The 12,631-nt window shown below is 45.8% G+C and overlaps 1 pseudogene; it reads right to left on the bottom strand.

Annotated features, from left to right (window-relative positions):
- The window catches only part of LOC139022070 (mannose-binding protein A-like), a 45,730-nt pseudogene that overhangs the window by 31,523 nt on the left and 1,576 nt on the right, over positions 1–12,631 (bottom strand).

Consider the following 12,631-nt stretch of genomic DNA (forward strand, 5'->3'; position numbering starts at 1 on the left):
AGTTCCTCCTCCTCCTCTCACAGAGAGGTGGGGGAGACTTGCTCAAGGCACCTGGTGTGTCAGTGTTACAACTTGGTCTCATGAAAGGTCATCTGATCCGAAACCTTATATTTCTGGCCTCTCAACTTTTAGACCAAAGGCCTCTGTATACCAGTTGATTTTAATGACATTTGTGCTTAAGGAATTGGAAGGACACCTGGAAGAAGCCCAGGCTCATAGGAGAGGCAACAAGACAGGAAACCAGCCCTCCTTTGTTCCCAGGAACCGGAGGCCACACCCCTCTTCCCACCACTCACAGCCACACCTCAGATGTAGGACAGCAGGTCTGAAAGCAAAAGCCACATGTAATAATCATGGTGTCAGATGGGGACGAGATTGATCGGGATGATCACTTAGGAGGTTAGGTAATGACTAATCACTGGGATGTACACCTGAAGTTAATATAACACAGTATGTCACCTATAATTTAAAAATGAAAAATCATTTAAATAAAGTGATTATTGATAGGTTAAAAAAAAAGAAAAGGAAAAGAACAACAAAAACCACACCTCCCAACAGCACACAGCTCAGTCTCTCTGCTGAGACCTTTTTCCCGTTACTGAAAAAAAAAGGCCAAGTCCTGGCAGCTTCTGAAATATGTCAGTTATGCAACAGTGAGCAAATAATCTTCAATTCAGAAGTGACAACTAGATACCACCCGCCAGGGAGCTTAGAAAGGTATTTCATTGCAAATAAAAAAGAAAAAGCAGTAGATATGGTTTAAGCCCAGAGAAGAATTTTTGTAAGAATGAAGAGTTCTGAGGTGGCTTAAGGACTGCGTGTGCAAAAGCAACGCTGTGCGGTCTCCCTGCTTCTGCCTCTCTGCATCCTCGCCTCTCTTCCTCCTTCTCCCACCACCTTCTTCTGCTTCAGGCTCTCAACTGCCCAAGCACAGAGTCATGTGTCACACAGAGGTCAGAAACGCTTGCTGGATATCAGGTCAAAATTCCTGTGGAAGTGAATCTGCCTGTCTCAGATGCCCACCTCTGGCCCAATAGACTAGGCCTGAGGATGGACCCCACAGCACAGTATGGCCATTGGGACCCATGAAAGGTCACTGTGGTCTGGCAGTCCTTCTAAAAGTGACCACTTCCCATCCCAGCACATAAGGCAACCTATTTCTTTGACAAAAGTAGAAGGAAATGGCATAACTGACTCAATAGGGAGAAAAGATGTGTCCTGTGGGGTTGAAGGCCAGGAATGGGGAAATCCCAGGCCCTTTAGATCCACCTCAGCACAGGGTCTGGTTCACTCTCCAGCACAGAGAACAAGTAAGGAGGGTCATTTTGGTTCTGTAGACACAGTCCGACGAAAGCCATGGACTAGGGCAAGTATTTCAAAAATTCAGGTTTTAACCCTTTCTTAGCACAGAGACCTCTCCTACACTCACATTCATGGGCAGAGGTGAACACGGGCCTTAAACAGCATTAGCCCAGCCCGACGCATAGTAGTCTTGGTCCCTAGCATAGTAGCCTGGGTGCCAAGTGAAGCCAGGACTGCGTGACTCTGACCTCTCAGGAGATGCTATGATCCTCACAGTGCCAGGTGACATCCTGGGAGCAGCCTGGGGCCCTTCCACGTGGGAGGGTGACAACCACAGCAGCTCCATGGGGAAACCCCTGCTCAGTTCAATAGTATATTCTCAGATCACCTCCTGGTTCTCAACCCTCCTGCTCCTCAACCAACCCACTTCCCAGCCTGAGCTGACAGTGGGGCGCACTCTGGTGTTTGCTGGTGTTAGGATATTCTAACTTTGTCCTGAATTCCCTCGACATAAAACACTGAGAACTGAGTTGCTGAAGTTCAGAATATTCTCAATCACTCTTGTCTTCTGGATATCCTTAATTCAAGCTTAATGGTGTGCTTGATCTTTTCAAGCTACCGGTGTTTATATACTAGAGCCAAGAACCCAGGTATCTACTAAAGGAGACAAACTATTTATAAGCTAAATATTTATCAAGATGGATCTTTCTGGACCTTGAGTGCGATATGGAGGTAGTCACTGCAGCATACGTAGCCCATCTTTACTGCATAAAATTTGAATATTAACCTACTTGACTTTCAGTTACCTAAGCAATACAGTCTCTCTCAGGCTGCCTGATCAAACAACCTTGAGCCACAGAGGGACTCACAAGGGCTCTCCTACCTGAGCAAAACGGTACTGTTCATATTTGTTCAGTAAGAAGACAGAGTGAAAAAATGAAAGAGTTGAGTGAATGAAATCCTGAATTCCTATTTGTAAGCCTGTTTGTACGGTTGAATAAAGTGTTTTCAAGACATTTCCAGGCCCATTGACCTGAGGAAATAGCACTGTGACCCCATTGCCAGCCTCTCTGCACTTTTATTAATTCCCTGAGTGCTTCATTTCACATGTAAGTGGCTGGGCTCAGGCCAAGGTCAAAGGTCAGATGACAACTTCAGGCCAAGGGAATGCTTTCTGTGATCAGAGTGTTGCATTGGGGCAGGAAAGGGAGGGTACAAGTGCTGCTGGGTTTTGAGGAATCCCAGGACAACTGACCCTGGCCACAGAGGCCTGAGAGGATAGGAAGAGGACGAGAGGGATGTGAGTTTTCTAAAGACTCAGTTCCAAAAAGGACTGAGGCTGGAGGACCTCATCAGGAGGCCTTATGATGGAATAAACAACCTAGAAGAGTCAGAAAAATTACTTAAGAAATAATGAGAATGGAGTTGGTCCTCTTATGTTAAAAGGTTTTATAAAACTAACAAAATTGTAATAGTGTGTTACTAACACAGAAATAGATGAGCCAAAATGTAAAGGTCACCAAAACCGTACCCAAGTATGTCTATACATATATGTCATATATGCATGATAAAAATAGATTACCAAGATTATAGGAAAATAATGAATGGTTCAATTAATAATTCTCAGTTAAATGGTTAAGCATTTAGAAGAAAAATAAAATCATATTTTTTACTTACATATAAAATTCAAAATCTGAATTAAAATATAAAACTTCTCTGTCAAAAATAAAGCAACGTAAGATTAAAATTGAAATGCTTATTTATCTGCAAAGTATATAACATAAATCAACAAGAAAATGATGACTATTGAAGTAGGAATGAGAAGAGAAATATCTAAGAATGAGAAGAGAATATTCATGAAATAAGATATACTGATGGCCAATAGTAATGAAACATGAAAAAATGTAAAATCTTAGTAGTAATTAAAGAAACTCAAATTAAACAGCAATTATTTTCCAAAAATTTATGGACTAGAGTTCAAACTATTCTAGAGGAAAATGTACTTTACATTCATTATTAAAAATGACAAAATAAAAGCATGGACATTGAGTGTGGTGTTAAGCCATCTCGGAAGCATCTATCCATCCTCCATCTCGGACTGTGGGTGCTTCCACCTCTGGACTCCCCAGACGCCTTCCACATGGTGCATCCTAAATGCACCCACCTTTCCTGGTCCCTGCCCTTGGGATGCTTGGGAACCAGGCCTCATGTAAGGGGAGAGGCTCACCTAGGAACTGCAGACAGAGCACAAGAAAGGGTCCTCAAAGGAGGTCAAGGTTTACTTTCCAAAGGATGTACTTGCTGGGTAAAGGGTCACACAGGCAACTCTCCTATGGACTCTGATAGTGCTTTTGTGAACGCAAATGCCACGGTTTGTTAAGTGAACAAGAAGCTGAACTCGGCAGAAGCACCAGGCAGAGCTGGGCAGTGGGTTCTTTTCCACACACCATCTCAGATCCATTGGTAGTCACTGCAGGGTTAAAACGGCTCCGGGATCTCATCCCGGCTGAGTATATGGCAGTTGAGTGGCCATGCCTGCTGCTGATATGGGGGAGGAGAGGGGCAACATGTGTGCTAGTGTTTGCTGTTCTTGGTGTAAGAGGACACGGCTCCACAGGACCTGAGGGAACCCAACCAGAGGAGCCACTGAGCTGCATCAGTGAGCAAGTGAAGGCACCTTCTGGGTCTCCTGCAATAATTCCGGTGCTCCCATCAGCTGGGCTTCCAAGAAGCCCAAGGACACTTACAACACAGAGTAACATCTAGTGGGACAACAATGTCATCGCCACTGGAGACCTGCAGGAGATCCCCACCATCTCTATGTGGGCTGAGGTCTCCTAGGTGTCCTCATGGGTCCCAGGGCAGTCTCTCAAGTTTCCTTAGTTACAGGTCCTCAGCCTGAACTCCTCTGTACCACAAAGGTCAGAGGTAAACACTTCGCAATGTTGTAAAAAGGAACCTGGTTCAGAGAGAAGTGCACAGTCTCTCCTGGCTGATGCTGATGTGGGGGTGAGGGGGGCAAGGGGAAAGAGGGTAGCATAGAGCTTGATTCTGGTTGAACTTCACAGAGATACACAGAGGTAGCTAATGGGGATGCCCACACCCCCAGCCTCCACAGAGCCAGTTCTAGCCTCTCAGGGATTCTGACATCAGCCTAGACCAGTGATGGCGAACCTTTTGAGCTCGGCGTGTCAGCATTTTGAAAAACCCTAACTTAACTCTGATGCTGTATCACATATAGAAATGTTTTGATATTTGCAACCATAGTAAAACCAAGACTTATATTTTTGATATTTATTTTATATATTTAAATGCCATTTAACAAAGAAAAATCAACCGCCCAAAAATGAGTTCGCCTGTTACCTCTGACACGTGTCTAATAGGTTCGCCACCACTGACCTAGACACAGAGATCTGAGGAGGGCAGATAAGAAGGAGGATGAGGTGGCACTCTGAAGATCTCACAGTGAAGGTGTGGACATGAGAGATACACAGACAAGGAGCAGAGAATTCACCAGTTCCAGGGATTGCTGGACATGAGGGCTGTCTGGTCACCCAGTGGGAGAGTGTGTCTGCCTCTGGCCCTACAGGGGAGGGGCATTTAGGAAATGCATTCTAACTGGGCATAGAAATCAGGACAGAAGGGAAGAAAGCAGGAACATCTGAAGTTGCAGACAAGGGCCCTACCACTCACCTGGCCCCCATGTTGGTTCTCTGAGTTTGCTAGCCATGTCTTAGAGACACCAGCAGAGGGCAGCATTAAGCCACTGCTCCTGCTGCCCAGCTAAGCCCAATTACAGCACCTGAGCCCAGAGCCATATTCCAAAATAAGTCTCACAGCTTCTCTCTTGGTTCCAGCTTGGTGCTGAGTCAAACTCCAGAGAGGTTGTGGGGTCACACATTTTTGGGGACTGCAGTTCCTTTGTTTATTAGTTTATTCATTTATTCATTCAACAGTTATTGAGAGTGAGGTGGTTCCCAGACCTGTTATGGGTCCTGGGACTTCATTGTATGACTCAGATGATCATACTAATCCCTGTAACACCAAGAAGGAATGCTTGCATGACATTCATTATGGCCAGTGCTCTTCTGGCTGCCTTACTTGTGCCAGTACATTTACTCCTCACAACCCGGTGAGGGGGCACTATTCATAACCCATGTTTACCAAGAAAAGAACCAACGCTGAGAGTGTATGTGACTTGCTCAGGACCTCATGTGCATGGGGTGTGAAGACAGGCAGTCTGACTCCAGCGCCTTCTCTTTATTTTTTAAAATATATTTTTATTGATTTCAGAGAGTAAGGCAGAGGAGAGAGAGAAAGAGACATCAATGATGAGAGAGAATCACTGATCAGCTGCCTCCTGCACACCACTCACAGAGGATCAAGCCTGCAACCCAGGCATTGGCCTTGACCAGAAAAATACCTGGTACCCTTCTGTCTGCAGGCCGATGCTCTAGGCACTGAGCCAAACCAGCCAGGGCTCCAGCATACTCTTAATGACTTTGCTACACTGACAAAATCCAACAAGTAAATGGTCAGGATGATTTCAGATGTCCACCACTGCCAATAAGAAAATAAACTTGGGTGTTGTAATGGGGACTGGGGTTGGAGTAACCTTACATTCAATGGTCAGATAAAGGCTTTGAACGGGAGGACAATGGTTCCATTAAGAGCCAGGACCTGCAGGAGAGGTATCATGTTATCACCCACACAATCTCTGTTGAACCCTGGGATTGTAGTGCTCAGCTCAAGGCCATTTGTGAACACTTTGTCCATGACCAAGCATGCACATACCTCACCCAGAGCCCCTGACACCACCCAAAGCCAATGCTCCTCAGTGAGGGGTGTGCATAGTAAGGCACTGGATATAGGCTCAGTGTCGGGGGTGCGGAGCTATGGACTGAGGCTGCTAACAGCAGGTTGCTGGGAATTTCAACCACTGGGTCTCCTGGTTTCTATACAGAAACTCACACACTCACACATGCACAAAGATCTCAAATTCATGTGCACAATTCCCCACTCAGGGTTCACCTGTGCAGTGCCTCACCTTCTCTGACACTCAGCAGAGATGTTCCAGACCCAGGCCCATTGCTAGAAGCCAGGAGGCAGTCAGACCCTGGAAATGTGGAGGGAAGGAATTGAGTCAGCAGTTGCGTTTTACTAGTGGGACATGAGCAGTTGAAGGATGTTATTTGACATCAGACACTGTGGAGTTAAGCAGGACCCCCTTCACCTTCTGAAGGGCTACACGGATGGAGAAGCCCTGGCCCCCTGGCTTCTGGGTCTCCCTGTGAAGGTACAAGGCAGGCAGAGAGCTGCTAGGATGGTTGTATTTCCTTGAGCAGTGGTTTCCAAAACTGGCCAAACATCTTGATGGCCTAGGGACCTCACCGCAGTGAAGGTCTCTGAGCTTCTGATGCACGGAGTCCAGAGCGGAGCCAACATGACCCTATGACTCTGCCAAGCCTTCCAGGTAGCTCTGCTGGCACTCTGAAGAGCCACATGAGGTGGCACTCAAGGTTACAAAGACATCACTTTGCAAAGTTCATTTCCCGACATCCCCATGATGACATTTGGTCTCTTCCTGGTTAATGGGTATGAATCCCTGATTCTTGGCGGGTTCTAATGCACAGGTCAGTTACACAATTATAACAAACAACCTTCCAGGTCAGAGGCCCTCTGCCACCTGCAAATACAAGTCCAGCTCTGACTGTGACCCGGCGCTGGTGGACCTCTGACAGCCACACAGAGGGAAGCAGGTGGCCCAGGGCACAAAGGAGGGTTGAGGAATGCGAGTGCCAGGCCACTAGCCTGTACCCCAAGACCCCATCCTCTGGCATGGGCATGGCTGAGAGTGAGAACAGCAGAGCCTTAGGGCTCCACAGAAAGATGATCCTGCAGGAATGAGGCCCTGCAATTCCAGGTGCAGAGGCCAGCTGGAGCCGGGCCTTGAATGCTGCAAGATTTCCCTCTGGTTGCAGAAGCAAATCCCACTGGCTGGGTCTATATTCTCTCAGGAGACCATTGACTTACATGTAGTTTAAATTCAAGGTTCCCTTCTTGAGAGCAAGGTGGACTCGCCATTCTAACTTTCTCGGTCTGGCTTTCTATGGACTTGAGAAACAGGTGATCAGTGTTCAGGCCACAATGACTTTGGACAAAATGGCAGGTAACAAAGACTGAAAACAGTGCTGAGATCCTGCAGCGTTTGCTCCTGAAATGGGCCCCACGGATCTGAATCTGTGTGACCATTGACTCCTCCAGCTTTAGCAGGGAGAAGCCTTGACAGAGCCATTTAGATATAGAGATGGAAGCACAGGGAGCTCACATGCCACTCAGTGCATTAGGCAGGGAGATGCTTGCCAACCTTGCATTTCCCACCAACCTACCGCCTCTCCTCCAGCCTCAACTTGGCACAGACACCCAGGCCTGGTTCTCTCTTGGACCTCAGATTCCAGGCTCCACAGAGGTCTCAGCACCAGCCTCCTGTCCATGAATGCACTGAGCCATGACCTTCGGGTCCTCACTCTTTGCAAGACACAGCAGAGAAAACTGCAGCTCAGATAGGCCTGCCATTTCTTGGTCCAAAAGCCAGCCTGGGAAAGGATTCGGCAAACAGTGGGGCTCAAGAGGTCCCTCAGTCCTCCCAATTCCTGATGTCCAAGGGGAATGTGCTGCTTAAAGCCCAAAGGCCTGTCTTTGGAGCCCCTGGTTTCATTAGGTGCCCTGTGCAAGAGGTCGTCATCTCATATCCCTGAGTGAAGGGAACTGCGAGCCCTTAGCCCGTGGGGGAGTGAGAGAGGCTGTCTGGAGAGTCTTCTTGAATCCATATAATCCTCTTGTTCCAGGTCCTGGGAAGCCTGGATGAACTGTAGTTACAATCTTTAGATTCTCATGAGAATCCTGTATCTTTAGATTTATGCCACCTTCACCGGAGCTAACTTGCATGGGTTCCACTACTTGCTGATAAGAATTGGAAAGTAAATTGCAGGTATGTGGTGGCCTCAATCCTAGTTTGAGGAAGAATGATGGCAGGCAGATGCATTTAGAGAGAGGAGCTCCGAAAAGACGACCAGATGCGAGGTCAGGGAAAGAACAGGCAGAGGAGAAGGCTGGAAGGGGAATGGAAGAATTTGAGCTTTTCCTGTAGATTTTTACTGTTTCTCTGACTAGGGGGCAACCATTACATATGGGTAAACCAATCCATGTGAAGTACATGACTGTCTTCTACAATTTTATATCTAAAGATACTGTCCTTTATGCACAGTATAAACTTGAACACATTCCCCTCAGGGGAGAGCATAATCCCCCTAACCCTTACAGAAAACAAAAAGAATTATATAGTGGTTACCAGTCCATTTTCTCCTTGTTTTCTTGGCTGTGAGAAAATTTAGGCCTTAACTCTCATGCTTGGTTGCAGTAATCCTTCTTTGCTGAGTCATCGTATGTGTATCTTCCTTTCTTCTTAACAGTTTCTGTTCTTTCCTTTTTCTATTTGCCTTGATGACTGGTTTGATATGTGCCTCTAAACATGAAGTAGTCTCCCGCTCCTCTGGTAAGCAGAATGGACTTTAATTGAAAATAAAGAACTGTTCTGCTCGACATTACAAAGTTACTCTTGGCATTGCCCCCAGGTGCAGTGCCTAAAGGAGAGTCTCCTGGGATTGAAAACACAGCGATGTGACAGTCTAGGTATGCTAGATGCCTGATCCTGCCCTGTCACCCCTACATTGCCAGCCTTCAGCATTTCCCGGGCCACTTCTCACCCCTGCCCTGCAGTCCTGCAGAAGGAGGGCACCTGGGAGAGGCCTCTCTCTACATTTACTTGTCAGATCCAATCTATGTGGGGATTTTTTGGTGTGTTCCCATTAAACAAATACTCATCAAGAACTACCTAAGTTTAGGGTGCTCTCTCTGGTAGTTCAGATACAAAGAAAAACAGAATAGAAAAATAATTTTAATATAAATATTTTATTAAGTTTCCTTTGGCACATTCATGAACTATATTTCAATCTTATTTGGTGAATGGCCTCAAAGTGGAGCCAAAATTCACTCTCTCCAATTGGCTGCATGGGTTCTACAGCCTCTCAACTCCACTGATCCTGAGATTGCTACAAACATGCATGGTCATGAGCAGGATTGTGAGCCAGCTTTGCTGGGTAGAGTAATCTTGGTTGTAAGTCGTTGCTATTCATCACTTTGAATATTTCCTGCCACTCCCTTCTGGCCTGTATGGTTTCTGTTGAGAAATCAGCTGACAGTCGTATGGGTATTCCCTTGTAGCTAACTAACTATATTTCTCTTGCTGCTTTTAAGATTCTCTCTTTGCCTTTAACCCTTGGCATTTTAATTATGATGTGTCTTGGTGTGGTCCTCTTTGGATTCCTCTTCTTCGGGGTTCTCTTCACTTCCTGGACTTGTAAGTCTATTTCTTTCATCAGGTAGTGGAAGTTTTCTGTCATGATTTCTTCTAATAGGCTTTCAGTATCTTGTTCTCTCTCTTCTTCTGGTACCCTGATAATTCGGGTGTTTGTATGTTTGAATTTGTCCCAGAGGCTCCTTACACTATCTTCATATTTTTGGATTCTTTTTTTGTTTTGCTTTTCCAGATGGATGTTTTTTGCTTCTTCGTATTTCAAATCTTTAACTTGATTCTTGGGATCTTCTAGTCTGCTGTTGGATCTCTGTATATTATTTTTTTTAAATATATTTTATTGATTTTTTACAGAGAGGAAGGGAGAGAGATAGAGAGTTAGAAACATCGATGAGAGAGAAACATTGACCAGCTGCCTCCTGCACATCTCCCACTGGGGATGTGCCCGCAACCCAGGTACATGCCCCCGACCAGAATCGAACCCGGGACCTTTCAGTCCGCAGGCCGACGCTCCATCCACTGAGCCAAACCGGTTTCGGCTCTGTATATTATTTTTAATTTCAGTCAGTGTATGCATAATTTCTGACTGGTCCTTTTCCTTTTCTTTTTTTTTTTTTTTTTTTTTTTTTTGGCATTCTCATTAAGATCCTTGAAGGTCTCACTAAGTACCTCAGAGGTTCATAGAAGATTCTTGAGTAACCTTATAACTGTGGTTTTGAACTCTATGTTCTCCATTAGTTTGCTTTCCTCCATTTCTTTCATTTCTGACATGTTTCTTTGTCTCTGAATTTTTGGCTGACTGCAAGGACACGCTGTGTCTATAGTGGAAGAACTGCTGTGCTGGAGACACCCTCATGGGGTAGGACTTGCTTCAGTGGAACTTTGATGCTCACTGAGTCTGCTTCTTTTTTTACCTGCACACTCACGCACGCACCCATGCTCACACACATGCACATGCATGCACCCATGCACCTGAGTCTGCTTCTTGAGTGTGTCCCTTATGGATGTGAGGAGTTGAAATCTGGTATCTGACCACTGGGTACCCTGGCTCCTGGATCTCCAAATCTACCACTGTGTGAGTCCACTCAGCAGGAGCTACAGCGATATCAGCAGATTTCTCCCCTTTTTGGGGGTTTGGAAGTTTTGGAGCTCTCTGACCTAGCTGCAGCTTGTTAGGTTAGGCTGCAAAATGGCAGGTCATTCCTTTGTGCTGCTGCGCACAGCTTGGGTGGGGATGTAAATTGAGTGGGGCAGGGTCTCAGAGAATCACCAGGACGGAGCAAACAGAAATGGCTTTGGTCAGCCGTCTCCGTGACTCCTGGCGTCTCCGCGACTCCGTGTCTCTGCGTCCCCGAGTCCTGCGCCCCCACAGTAACAATGATCCCTGCAAGCAGTTCTGTGAGAAAGCCACCCTCGCTTTCTGATCCACTACAAGACAGTCCAGTTTCTCCCCGTAGGAGTTTGGGACGCCAGAATCTCGCCGTAAATGAGTTCAGTGCATTCAAGAGCTTGTATCCCCTTCCGATTGAAAAAAACTGTGCACCCAGGTGCAGCCACCTCGTACCCGCAGCTCTGTACCTCTGTTCTTGGGGCCTCTGCACCTCCTATCTGGTCTCAATGCACTTTTTTCTTTCCTTCTAGTTGTAGAACTTCCACTTGGCCAGCTTTCCCATGGTTCTGGATGATAGCTGTTTTGTCTTATAGTTATTATTTTTAATGTGGTTTTGGGGGGTAGCACGTACAGGTTTATGCCTTATGCCGCCATCTTGGCTCTCCTCACTCTCCTTTTTGAAAAGTTTTCTTAATCATGCTTTCGTTTCTTATTCCAGGCGAGCTCTTCAATCTCTATTATAAAATCCCCTTGGCCAGGATGCTGTCATGTCGTAACAACAAAAGACTGGTCACCAGGAGGCTGTGTGAAAGCCAAGGCTTGGGCGGTGGGTGGCGCTGTGTGCCTGGGGAGGCAGGTGCGGGTGGGCAGGAACTTGACTCTGGGTCTCCCGGCCCAATGGGACTTGGGGTGTCCCTTGGCATGGTGGGATCACTAGTATTCTTATAATGATGATGGGCCAGTGGGCAAATATTTATGTGAGGTCATCACTTTTGTTTTGTTGTTACTAATTATTTTATTTCACTTTGGATGAATTGATTTAGTTCCTCTATTCATTATTGCACCAGGGATCTTTTTTTTTATTATTAAATCTTTATTGTTCAGATTACATTTGTTCCTCTTTCCCCCCGCCCCCCATAAGTCCCCTCCTCCCAGTTCCCATCCCACCCTCCGCCCTCACTCCCCACCCACTGTCCTCATCCATAGGTGCACGATTTTTGTCCAGTCTCTTCCCGCATCTCCCACACCTCTTTCCACTCCAAGAATAGTCAGTCCATTCCCTTTCTATGTCCCTGATTCATTATAATCACCAGTTGATTCTGTACATCAGATTATTTATTCACTTGATTCTTAGATTCACTTGTTGATAGATGCATGTTTGTTGTTCATAATTTGTATCTTTACCTTTTTCTTCTTCTTCCTCTTCTTAAAGGATACCTTTCAGCATTTCGTATAATACTGGTTTAGTGGTGATGAACTCCTTTAGCTTTTCCTTATCTGTGAAGCTCTTTATCTGACCTTCAATTCTGAATGATAGCTTTGCTGGATAAAGTAATCTTGGTTGTAGGTTCTTGGTATTCATCACTTTGAATATTTCTTGCCATTCCCTTCTGGCCTGCAAAGTTTCTGTTGAGAAATCAGCTGACAGTCATATGGGTATTCCCTTGTAGGTAATTGAGTCTCTTTCTCTTGCTGCTTTTAAGATTCTCTCTTTGTCTTTTGCTCTTGGCATTTTAATGATGATGTGTCTTGGTGTGGTCCTCTTTGGATTCCTTTTGTTTGGGGTTCTCTGCGCTTCTTGGACCTGTAAGTCCATTTCTTTCACCAGGTGGGGGAAGTTTTCT

The sequence above is a fragment of the Myotis yumanensis genome, unplaced genomic scaffold (assembly GCF_028538775.1).
Source record: "Myotis yumanensis isolate MYYU_CA2020_CCGP unplaced genomic scaffold, mMyoYum1.0.hap1 SCAF_13, whole genome shotgun sequence".
Taxonomy (NCBI): domain Eukaryota; kingdom Metazoa; phylum Chordata; class Mammalia; order Chiroptera; family Vespertilionidae; genus Myotis; species Myotis yumanensis.